The following is a 13,028-nucleotide window of genomic DNA, read 5'->3' as shown; positions in this document are numbered from 1 at the left end:
GTGAACTGAGGACCCCGATCAGAAACTACATCCTCTGGTAGGCCGTAGAACCTGAATACATAGTTTCAAGTCAAGTTGAGCTTTATTGTCATTCCGCTACATGCGGGGGCATACAGTGGAACGAAATGTCGTGCCTCACAGGACCACGGTGCTACATAAATACAGGCATACAGCAATGAAGTAAAAACAATATAACCTATACACAACTATCCTACTGATAGATTTGACTATAAATATCCTATATATAAAAAAAAAGTTTTACCTATACATAAACTAAAAAATACAAACAATACAAACTATACGAGTGCTTCTTATAAATACTGTACATGTGTGAAGAGAAACATTGTGAGTCAGCATCTGGCTGGGGAACAGTGCAGGATGATTTGTAGTGCATGAGCATGTAAACATACATATATTACTGAGTCTTTTGTGGGATATGTATACACACAGCAGTGTGTGTGAAAAGTGACTAGTGCGCATAGAGGAGGAGAGTGTGCTACACACAGGTGAGTGGGCCTGTACAAACCACCTGTAGTAGCACACTCTCCTCCTCTGTGTAGCACACTTCGATTGCACAAAAAAAGCTCCATAAGTTTCAGATGGTCCATGTTTCAGGAGGTAGGGGGTTTGTATGGGGGTTCAGAGAGGGGCGGGGTGATTTGAGTTCAGGGCTCTCACAGCCTGGGTGAAAAAGCTGTTGAGCAGTCTGGCAGAGCGGGCTCTGATGCTCCGGTACCGTCTTCCTGATGGTAGGAGCTGGAAGAGACTGTGGGAGGGATGTGTGGAGTCCTTCACGATACTATTGGCTTTGCTGGAGCATCGTGCAAGGAAAATGTCCAGGATGGAGGGGAGAGGGGCACCGATGATCCTTGCAGCTGTGTTCACTGTCCGCTGGAGGGTCTTGCGGTCTGCTGCAGTACAGTTCCCATACCAGACAGTGAAGACAGTTGCAAAGAGCTTCAGCGGTTTCAAGAGCAGTGGGAAGTTTGGGAAGTAGTATCAATCTGCAGGCCTTGGAGAAGCGATCAATTACCGTGAGAATGGTAGTGTGTACCTGAGAGGATGGTAAGTCAGTCACAGAGTCAATGGCTATGTGTGACCATGGGCGTTGTGGAATGGGTAACGGATGAAGAAGCCCAGCAGGTAGTTGATGCGGGGACTTAGATGTATTGCAGATGGTGCAATTCTGGATGAACGTGATAGTGTCGGTTCGTAGAGTGGACCACCAGAACTTATTGTTGAGGAGTTGTAATGTGGCTGCAATACCCAGATGGCCGGAGCTGGGATTCGAGTGGACCAGTTGCATCACTAGTTGTCTTAACCCTCTGGGGTCTGAGGTCATTTTGGGGCCCTTGAGATGTTTTGACATGCCCTGATATTTGTGCTTATTTCAGCTACTTAAAACATACTATTGACCAACATGTAATTTTTTTTTGTATTCAGCACAAACTGTGCTACAATAATATGTGACCAAGATGGATGTACATGTTTGCATTTTTTAGAAAAAAAATTATTATGCGTGGTTAGTAAGTTTTGGGGGGGAAAAAAATGGAGCTGAAATAAGGCCTTAAAACCCACACTAAATAGTCCTGAACAAGACTTTTGAGTAATCAGTCTTGTAGGCTAGAATATTTACTTGAAAATTTTAAATCAATATATTGTTTTCTGTGAATAAGCAGAATGATTTTCACATAATTTTTAAGACATGTTTTGTCATCGAGGGTCTATATGCGAGGGAGTGGCAATGGCCATGAATATTAAGTGAGTTTCACCTGAGAGACAAAGGACCCTCCCCTAATGGCCCCTAATGGCCCATCAGTGTGACTGTGAGGCAGGTAAGAGAGAATGTGAGGAGATTGAAAAAAAGGTTTTTTTAAATTATTTGTATTTTATTTACAACACAGTATAATCAAAACATACATAATGAAGGTCAAAGACACATTGTGCACACTGATCTAACCACAGAGATGTGAACAGACTTCGAGTCATTCCTGTAACAGGTTCTGTTCAACAAGTGAAACAAGTAAATCATACCTGATTTGAAAGAAGTGTTTCTACTTCTTTCCATGGATTCAAGAAAAAAAAAAAACATAATCAGTAGAAAAGGAGCTTGTTTTAACATAGAATATCAGTGTAGTTGAACATCTGATGTTGGTGCAGCGCTCTCAGAGGAAAACAGTTTGAAGAGACATCAGGATACATCTGGTGCTGGTATCGGATTCAATAAAATACAAACAAAAACATTTGTGAGCATGTTAATATCAGGAACATCTGTGTAATATATATATATATATATATATATATATATATATATATATATATATATATATATATATATATATATATTTTTTTTTTGTAGCCATAGACTCACACATGCTTTGTACTGTCATAAAAACAGAGAAAGAAATCTTATATCTGAGAAACTAATTGTTTAGCACGTTATTAAAATCTATTTCGGAACAGAGTAGGCTATTAATAATAAACATGTACTAAACATACTTAGACTCGTAGCATTCATCATGTTACAGTGTACACTCATATTACTTTTATTGTTTTATATAGAGCATGAAAACATCATGCGCCATAAGAAATTTAAATACAGTGAATTGCCATCATATTCAAAGTGTTTTACACGATTTCAAACACTGTAGTCAGGAATTATAGTTTGGGAAAAACCCAACTATGATTTTGTAGTCATGTAGTCTAGTATGTATGATTTTATAGTAGCCTATGATATGATTCTGTAGCCACAGACTCAAGCATGCTTTGTACAATAAAAGGATGTACTTTTATACTATAAAAAAATGATATTTTTTATCTGAGAAACTAATTATTATTGTTTAGCATGCTATTAAAATCTATTTGTGAACAGAGTATTAATAATAAACATGGTCTAAACATTTTTAGATGCGTAGCATTCATCATGTTGTCGTTTGGGAAAAATGCAACAAACTTGAACAGATTTACTAACAGTTAAGTTAATGTCACAATAAAACGTTAACTAACACAAAAAAGAAACATTACTTACTCATCTCCTCTGCTGGATGAAATCGTGTTCTTCTTTCGAGGGAAATCCTGCTTTTACTCAGCACGTCTTCCAGAAACGACCAGTAGCCGCGATGCATCTCCTCACTCTTTGTTTGTGTTGGGCGTTTGCACGTGCGCACGTCCCACGCGGCTATTTACATATGAACTGCGCGAGCTGCACGAGGGCGGGATCACATTAGAGATAATGAGTCAGACGGGACAGATTGAACATCGTGTTGGTTTCATACGGATTACTTCATCACGGAATGTTTGTTTTCGATAAGACTTGCTTCATTTCAAAGTAGACACTTCAAGATTTCTATAGATATAACTCCCATGTCTCTGTGTTGAGTATTTGCTGAGTTACAGTTCATTTTAGTGACGCGTTTCTAAGTAACGATTCGACTTCGATTTTGAAGTCGAATCTGGTGAAGAAGAGAGACCATCTTGCTTGTCGGTGATTGAGTCTTTTGGCTGATTTCAGATACTCTAGGTTACGGTGGTCAGTGAGCACGGTGAATGAGTTTTTTGCCCCTTCCAGCCAGTGACGCCACTCTTCGAATGCTGCCTTCATAGCGAGGAGTTCGCTGTTGCCAACGTCATAATTCTGCTCTGTCGGGGTCAGTTTGCGGGAGAAGAATGCACAGGGGTATAATTTGGGAGGATCACCCTGGCATTGTGAGAGCACTGCCCCAATGCCCGTACTGGAAGAGTTCACTTCCACAATGAATTCGATATCTGGGTCGGGATGATGCAGGATAGGAGCGATCGTGAACCTCTCTTTCAGTGACCGGAATGCTGCTATTGCCGCCAAAGACCAGGTGAGACGTTGGATCCCCTTTTTGATCATGGATGTCATGGAGGCCGCGATCGTACTGAAGTTACGGATGAACCTTCGATGAAAGTTAGCGAATCCTAAGAAGCGTTGTAGTTCTTTGAGAGTGGTAGGCTGGGGCCAGTTGACTACTGCTTGCACCTTCTGATCGTCCATGGCGACTCCTCCGGAACTGATCACATATCCGAGGAAGTAGATGCTTTCTTGATGGAACTCGCATTTCTCTGCCTTGGCGTACAGTTGGTATTGCATGAGACGTTTCAGGACTGCTCTGACGTGTCTGACATGTTCCTCATAGGTTTCTGAGTAAATTAAGATGTCGTCGATGTAGACAATTACCCATTGGTTCAGCATGTCTCTGAAAACATAGTTAATAAATGACTGAAACACTGAAGGACTATTGGACAGTCCGAACGACATAAGATACTCATAGTGCCCCATAGTGGTGGAAAACTTCCACTCGTCCCCTTCACGAATGCGAATGAGGTTGTAGGCACAACGAAGGTCCAGTTTGGTGAAATATTTAGCTCGTCTGAGTTGTTCGAGGGCTGCGGGGACGAGTGGCAAAGGGTAATAGAACTTCCTGGTGATGTCGTTGAGAGATCGGTAGTCGATACAGGGACGAAGACCTCCATCTTGCTTTTTGACAAAGAAGAACCCCGCTGATGCGGGTGACATAGAGGGATGAATGAAACTTTTGGTGAGCTCCTCCTCGATGTATGACTTCATAGCCTCTGCTTCGGGTTGTGACAGCGGAAAAACTCTGCCCTTGGGAGGTTGTACTCCGGGGAGGAGATCTATGGCACAGTCACTGGCTCTGTGAGGAGGTAAGTGCGATGCTTTCACTTTACTGAAGGCCTCGGCTAAATCTTGATATTCGTTGGGTAAAGGATCTTTCAAGGAAGTCTCACTCCCTCTCTTGACGGGCATGCTGCGGAGACAATTTTGACGGCAAAAGTCTGACCATTGTATGATTTGTTTCTTAGTCCACGAGATAGAGGGGTTATGTTGCTCCAGCCATGGAAGGCCAGGATGATGGGGTTTTGTGGGGATTGGAAAACAAACAGGCGGATGGTTTCAGTGTGGAGAGATCCGGTCCTCAATTGGAGATCTTCAGTGGTGAATTGAATGCAACCGGAGCCCAGAGGTCGGCCATCTAGCGCCAAGTGAGAGTCACAGGGAACAAGAGGGATATTATTATTTTTAGTGAATGACACATCCATGAAATTTCCTGCCGCTCCTGAGTCGATCAATGCAACTGTCTCCATAACTCTCCCATTGATCTCCAGAGTGACTGCAATCTCTAAACTGGTAGTAGATCTCAAAATTTCACTCACCGCCGCAGGATTGCGAGATGGACGAGTAGGACAGGATGCTCGTAGATGTCCAGGCAATCCCCAATACAAGCATAAGCTCTGTCGAATGCGTCTTTCTCTTTCCTCCACGCTGATGCGTGTCAAACCAATTTGCATGGGTTCTACATCCGTGTTGGTTGCTGAGGGTACAATGGAGAATGCGGGCAGATGGTTGGTGCGACGAGAGCGGAGTAGGTTGACGATCTTGATGGACAGTTCGATGAATTGTTCCAGTGACTTTCCCTCGTCACGACAGGCGAGTTCGGACTGCAGCTCCATATTCAAGCCTTTACGGTAATGAAGTTTGAGGGGATCGTCTGGCCACCCCGTCTGAGCTGCGAGGGTGCGAAATAAGAGAGCGTAGTCCGCCACCGAACCCCTTCCTTGACGGAGAGATAGTAGTTGCTCACCCGCTTCCTTTCCTCCAGCGGGGTGCTCGAACACCTCCTTGAATCGTTGAATAAACGTTCTGAACAAAGGGAAGGTTGGTCTATCCTCACTCCACCCCGCGGTGGCCCAATCCAGCGCTCTCCCCGTGAGAAGCGAACACACGAATGCGATGCAGCTCTCGCCTGTAGGGTACAGCATGGTCTGTTGATTGACAAACATAGAGCACTGAAGTAAAAAGCCCTTACATTTAGTCGGAGATCTGTCAAATTTTTCTGGGAAGGCGAGACGAGGGCTGGCGGTGGCGGCGTGTGCTTGAGGTGGATTGGGAGGTGGAGCAGGAGCGTTGGATGCTTGGAGACGAAGCGCTTGTAAAGTCTTTACCAGTTCTTCGGTTACTGAGGTGAGTCGGTTGAGCTGTTGTTGGTGTGTGGCCAGTACCGACGCTTGGGCAGAGATCTCGGTGGTGACGTGGTAGAATGCTGCTGGATCGAAGTCTGGCGAAGTCTTCTGTAACGAGGAGTCAGTGGCGTTAGGATCCATGTGCAGCTTTATTAACACAGAATGCAAGTCAAACAGACAGAGTTCAATCACGGGCTTCAAACACAATGTAGACAGGGCAGAATCAAAGGAGGACAGCTTATAAGGATAAGGGTAATGAGAAACACCTGTGCCAGTAATCAGCCACAGGTACGGGGTATATGGGAAATAGAGTTCCTGACGTTAATACTCAGGTGACGGTTCCCTCTGGTGGCGATCGGAGGGAGCCACAGAGGCTTAGTTCGTGACAACTGTGTTAATTATATCTATCTATCTATCTATGATAGATATACTTAACACGTGTATTATGCATAGATTCTATACATATATATATATATATATCATTATTTTGTATTAGTATTTCTTCTTATTAAAGTTACAAAAGTGATTTAGTCAAGAGCAGTGAGAGATTTTCTAGCAATGTGCTATGATTAATATGAATGGCAGACAGAACGAATATTGGACAGCTTCCCCTTTAAGACCGATGTCCGGATCCAATACTGTTACATATGCGTATTCTCTTTTAGCTGTTTCCTCTCTCTTAAGACCTAAATCGCTGTCTTTATGAGGATACTTGCCAAGACGGGGATTCTGACGCATATAAGTGTGTTTATGTAATCGTTCAAAGTCAATAAAGTGGCAAAAAAATAAAATAAAATGCACGGCCCTCTCTAGAAACAGAGATGGCACACGCATATAGCTCTGTTATTTGTGTTTCAACGGCTTAAAATCGGTTGTTTTAAAACTGCAGTGCTTAAAAACGCGTGCCCATGCTACAGATGTAGTCCCTCGTTTAGGAACGAGCTCCTCGTTTTGTTCTGGTCGTTCTCCACCTGGATCTGTCTCCCCTTCACGCCCCGTGGGTGGTGTGTAAAGATCGCACTCATCCAAATGATTAAAAAGTATTACCGTAAACAATGTATTTTGCGACACCATGAAATAAATGATAGAACATAATATGAAACGATAGACTTTTTATTTTGTCCATCCGATATATATCATCATATCGCACAGCCCTACTGGATCTTAGTGCCACATTTGAAACTTTCGACCGCAACGTTCATTTGAATGGAGTAGAAAATTGGTTGGCATTAGTGGAAGTGCATTAGCATGGTTCAAATCATACTTATCTGACCGCCATCAATTCTTAGCAGTGAATGAAGAGGTACCATATCGATCACAAGTGCAGTATGGAGTACCTTAAGGCTCAGTACTAGGACCGTTGGTTTTCATGCTTTACTCTTGGGAGATATAATCAAGAAACACAGTGTTAGCTTTCACTGTTGGTAGTTTTCACTGCTTGTCACTTCATGCTGTTATGCAGCTCTACATTTCTTCATGGCCCAACAAAGCATTCCAATTTGCAAAACTAACTGAATGCTTAGTTGACATAACAAACTGGATGAATAGTAATTTCTTACTGCTAAATTCTCAAAAACAAGAAGTGGTCCAAAATGCAGCAGCTAGAGTCCTTACTAGAACCAGGAAGTATGACCACATTAGCCCGGTTCTGTCAACATTGCACTGGCTCCCTATCAAACATCGGATAGATTTTAAAATCTTGTTAATTACTTTTAAAGCCCTGAGTGGTTTAGCTCCTCAGTACTTGAGTGATTATAGTTCTTCCATCAGAAATGTATGTGTGAATTAGAACTTCTATCAACTACAAAAAAAGGGTTTTCATTTTATTTCCTGTAAAACACTATTAAACAGAGCTGTGTGTCATTTAGAATTGAACTGAGCATGCCTTTTAAATTCCAATTCAGTTTCTGAATTTGAGTTTTGGCATCAAACATGAGATTTGCAGAAATGCAAAATTGCAATTCAAATTTCAATATAAGGAAATTAAATTAAAATGAACTAAAATGCAAATAAATTAATGACTATTTTAACTAGAAAGTTCATGTTGGATTAAATATTTTGTTTGTTTCTTTTTAAAAAAAAGTTTTTTAAAGTTCAAAATAGACGGATGGATAGGTTTGCTTCAAATGTAGAAAACTGTATAGTTTATATATTTCATCATATGAGCAATTAATTTCTCAGAATGCATCATGCTGAATTTCTTTCATTAAAATTCCTATTCTCCATCTTCCTGTGGGGCATGGCTATGAACTGAAAGGGAGCCAATTCTTCGATTGTAAGGTTCTATGTGTGTGTGTGTGTGTGTGTGTGTGCTGAACAATCAGCCGAGTCAGACTCGAAGCAGCTGTGGTGATCGGGACAGCGGTGCTATGAACAGAACAACCTGCAGCATCAATCTACCGGTATTCCGCAGTGGCACCACAGTAAGACAGAATGACAGACACATGGACAGACACACAAACAGACACACAGACACACAGACAGACAGACAGACAGACACACACACACACACACACACACACACACAGCTTTATTGCCAAGTGTGTTTACACACACAAGGAATTTGTCTTGGTTTTTTGGAGCTTCCAGTACAGAAGTACAAACATAGTGCAGACAACATATAATTAAGGTAATAAAAACACTAATAACGAAGAGAATAGACAATAAATTATAAATAACAACAGTAATAAAAATAAAAATATACAGAAAAGAAAAATGTCCATAGACAGAACTGTCAATGTGCCTGTGTCCTATGTACAGATGACGGCTTGATGAGTTATACGCAGGTGTACAGACTGGGGTGTGTTATGTGTTGTTCAGGTGGGATATGGCCTGGGGGAAAAAACTGTTCTTGTGTCTGGCTGTTTTGGTGCTCAGTGATCTGTAGCACCGGCCAGAGGGCAACAGTTCAAAGAGAGAGTGAGCTGGGTGTGAGGGGTCCAGAGTGATTTTCTTAGCCCTTTTCCTCACTCTGGAGATATTAAGATCTTGGAGGTTGGGTAGAGGGGCACCGATAATCCTCTCAGCAGTCCTGACTGTCCATTGTAGTCTTCTGATGTCTGTTTTGGTAGCTGAACCAAACCAAACAGTTATAGATGAATACAGGACAGACTCGATGATGGCAGAGTAGAACTGTTTTAGCAGCTCCTGTGGCAGGTTGAACTTCCTCAGCTGGCCGAGGAAATACAGCCTCTGCTGGGCCTTTTTAACAATAGACTCAATGTGAGTGTCCCACTTCAGGTCCTGAGAGATGGTGGTGCCCAGCAACCTGAATGACTCTACTGCAGTCACAGTGCAGTCCATGATGGTGAGTGGGGGGAGAGCAGGGGGGTTCCTCCTGAAGTCAAGTCACCTTTATTTATATAGCGCTTTTAACAATACAGATTGTGTCAAAGCACTTAACAGTATCAAATTGGAGGATAGAGTGTCAGTAATGTATAATGATAAGATTAAACACTCAATTTTCAGTTAAAGGCATTTCATTATTGAATTCAGAGATGTCATTGTCTAGCTCAGTTTAGTTTAAATAGTATCTGTGCAATCAAATCAACGATAATCGCTAGAAATTAATTAAAGGTCCCATGACATGCTGCTTTTTGGATGCTTTTATATAGGCCTAAGTGGTCCCTAGTACTGCATCTGAAGTCTCTTTCCCGAAATTCAGCCTTAGTGCAGAATTTCAACCACTATGAGCCAGTCCCACAATGAGCTTTCCTTAGGACGTGCCATTTCTGTGTCTGTAGCTTTAAATGCTAATGAGGAGGAGAGAGGTGGGGCAAGGTGGAGGGTGGGTGTGTAGCCTTAACCAGCTTGCGCTATCATGCACTAATGTTGACAGTTGATGTATCGCAAATACTTCGGTGTTTGTACATCCAAACACTGAGCAACTGCCATGCTTCGCTTGTTTGCAAGCCATGATGTCTCTCGAGGAAAAAAAAAATATTGCACTCGCCTCGCACGGTAGTAGCTCATTTTCTCATGGGCGGGCAAAGCAGAGAAAAGGGAGGTAACCTTTCCCCGTATGACGACATAAAGGGAAGATTCTAGATTGGGCCATCTGAGCTTTCATTTTCCCAAAGGTGAAGCAGGAGACCCAGGGCTCAGTTTACACCTACAGTATCGCAATTTCTAGCCACTGGGGGACCATAGGCAGGCTAGGGGAACTCTTATTAATGTTAAAAAACCTCATAAAGTAAAATTTTCATGCCATGGGACCTTTAAGTCTACTATCATCTCCACTGTTTTGAGCGTGTTGAGCTCCAAGTTGTTGTGACTGCACCAGACAGCCAGCTCTTTAACCTCCTGTCTATAAGCAGACTTGTCTCCGTCCTGAATGAGGCCGATGACTGTAATGTCATCCACAAACTTCAGGAGCTTGACAGAGGGGTCTTTAGATGTGTAGACATTTGTGTAGAGGGAGAAGAGCAGTGGGGAGAGAACACATCCCTGAGGGGCACCAGTGCTGATGGTGAGAGTCCTGGATGTGAGTTTGCTCAGCCTCACTAGCTGCTGTCTGTCTGTCAGGAAGCTGGTGATCCACTGACAGATGGAGATGGGTACAGAGAGCTGTGTGAGTTTGTCTGAGAGAAGGTCAGGCATGATGGTATTGAAGGCCAAGCTGAAGTTCACAAATAAGATCCTTGCATAATTCCCAGGTTTGTCAAGGTGTTGCAGGATGTAATGTAGTCCCATGTTGACAACGTCATCCACAGACCTGTTTGCTCTGTAGGCAAACTGAAGAGGATCCAGTAAGGGTCCAGTGATGTCCTTCAGGTAGGCCAGGACCAGTCGCTCAAATGACTTCATGACCACAGACGTGAGAGCGACAGTTCTGTAGTCGTTAAGGCCAGTGATTTTGGGCTTTTTTGGGACGGGTATGATGGTGGAGCGTTTGAAGCAGCAGGGAACTTCGCACAACTCCAGAGATCTGTTGAAGATCTGTGTAAAAATGGGGGCCAGTTGGTCAACACAGACTTTTAGGCAGGCAGGTGAAATTTCTGTTTCCTGAAGATTCCTCCTAGATTTCTGTTTCCTGAAGACCCGGTTCACATCCAGTACACAGACTTTAAGCGCAGGTAAAATGGTGGGGGAGGGAGGGAGGGAGGGAGGGGGGTTGCGGGGGGGTAGGTGAATGTGTGGGTGAAAATAATTTATTGCTGGGTGTCAGTCTGGCCTTTTCAAATCGGCAGTAAAACACATTCAGATCATCAGCCAGTTGTTGATTCTTCACCAACTGTGGGGGTGGTGTCTTGTACTTGGTGATGTTCCTCAGACCAGTCCATACTGATGAGTATTCAGAGTAGTTTTTTTTAGCCACTCTGATCTCCTTTGTTAGTCTGTTCCTGGCCTGGTTATACAACATTTTATCCCCACTTCTGTAAGCATCCTTGAATGTCCTGGTGGGGATGCACATATCTTCACAGAAACTGATATAAGATGTTACAGTTTATGTGAGCTCGTCCAGATTGGTGGCAGCAGCTTCAAAAACACTCCAGTCAGTGGGGTGGAAACAGGCTTGTAAACCCCGTTCTGCTTCATTAGTCCAGAACTTGTTCTTAATACAGGTTTAGCTGATTTCAGTTTCTGCCTGTTGGTCGGTATAAGTCAAGTCAAGTCAAAATTTATTTCTATAGCACATTTTAAAGCAACAGAGTTGCACCAAAGTGCAAAGTTGCGCAAAGTGTTGGTAAAAGATGAACCAAACAGTTATCAAAGAGCCCCAAAGCTGCCCATGGGACGGAGTCAAGTCAAGTCACCTTTATTTATATAGCGCTTTTACAATACAGATTGTGTCAAAGCACTTAACAGTATCAAATTGGAGGATAGAGTGTCAGTAATGTATAATGATAAGATTAAACACTCAATTTTCAGTTAAAGGCATTTCATTATTGAATTCAGAGATGTCATTGTCTAGCTCAGACAGACGGAGTGATATGCATCTTTTATTGCTGTGTGACAGTGATCCAATACATTACTATCTCTGGTGGGACATGTAACGTTGCTGTCTGTATTTTGGCAAGAAAGAGGAAAACTACCGTGGCAAGTAGAACGGTTTACAGTTTATGAAGAGCGCCTCTAAATTAGGAGAACACATCTTCTTTAGAGTTGTTACGTCTGTACACCAACCTTCATTTATGTAGAAACATAATCCACCACCACTTGTTTTCCCCGTTAACTCCGCGATGCGGTCCTCTGTGAACAGCTGGTAGCCTGGCAAATTAAGTGCGTTGTCCAGAATGGCTTCACTCAGCCAGGTTTCAGTGAAGCACAATGCAGCAGAGTTTGAAAAATCCTTGTTTGTGCGGGTGAGGAGAAGTATTTCATCCGTTTGGTTGGGAAGGGATCGGAGATTCGCTAGATGGATACTAGGGAGCGCTGTTCGGAAGCCGCGTTCGCGGAGCTTAACCAGCGCACCGGCGTGCTTCACTCTTTTCCGTCTGAGCACGTGTTTGACTAGGACCGCTGCCCCTCCAACTAGAACATCCAACAAAGCGTCTGAATATTCAAAAACCGGAAAAAAATGTCTAAACACAGAACCAACAAACAAAAACAGTAAAAGAATGGGAGTGTTCCACACCACAGCAGCCATACCCATCTTGAAAAATTTCAGACAGACAGATGGATGGACGGATGGACGGACGGACGGACACACACACACACACACACACACACACACACACACACGCACGCACGCACACAAACAGACACAAACGGACGGACAGACAGACACAAATAGACAGACAGACAGACAGACAGACAGCCACACACACACACACACACACACACAGACAGACAGACAGACAGACTTTGTTTCTTCATTTTTTAGTTACTTCGTATTTTATCAAGGTATCACATGTACTTTTATTTGAACAATTGATAAACAGGCTATACACATGTGAGTTAAAGCCATGAATCATTCTGTTCTTCAGATAGTGACAATAAAACAAAGACAGTATTTGACACACAAAGTCAGGTTCTTCATTTAGAATTCAAGGTTTTCATTCTGTCAGTTCAATTATTCC

This window comes from Onychostoma macrolepis, chromosome 01, assembly GCF_012432095.1.
Source record: "Onychostoma macrolepis isolate SWU-2019 chromosome 01, ASM1243209v1, whole genome shotgun sequence".
Lineage (NCBI taxonomy): Eukaryota > Metazoa > Chordata > Actinopteri > Cypriniformes > Cyprinidae > Onychostoma > Onychostoma macrolepis.
The sequence above is the reverse complement of the archived record's forward strand: the minus strand, read 5'-3'. Positions refer to the sequence as shown.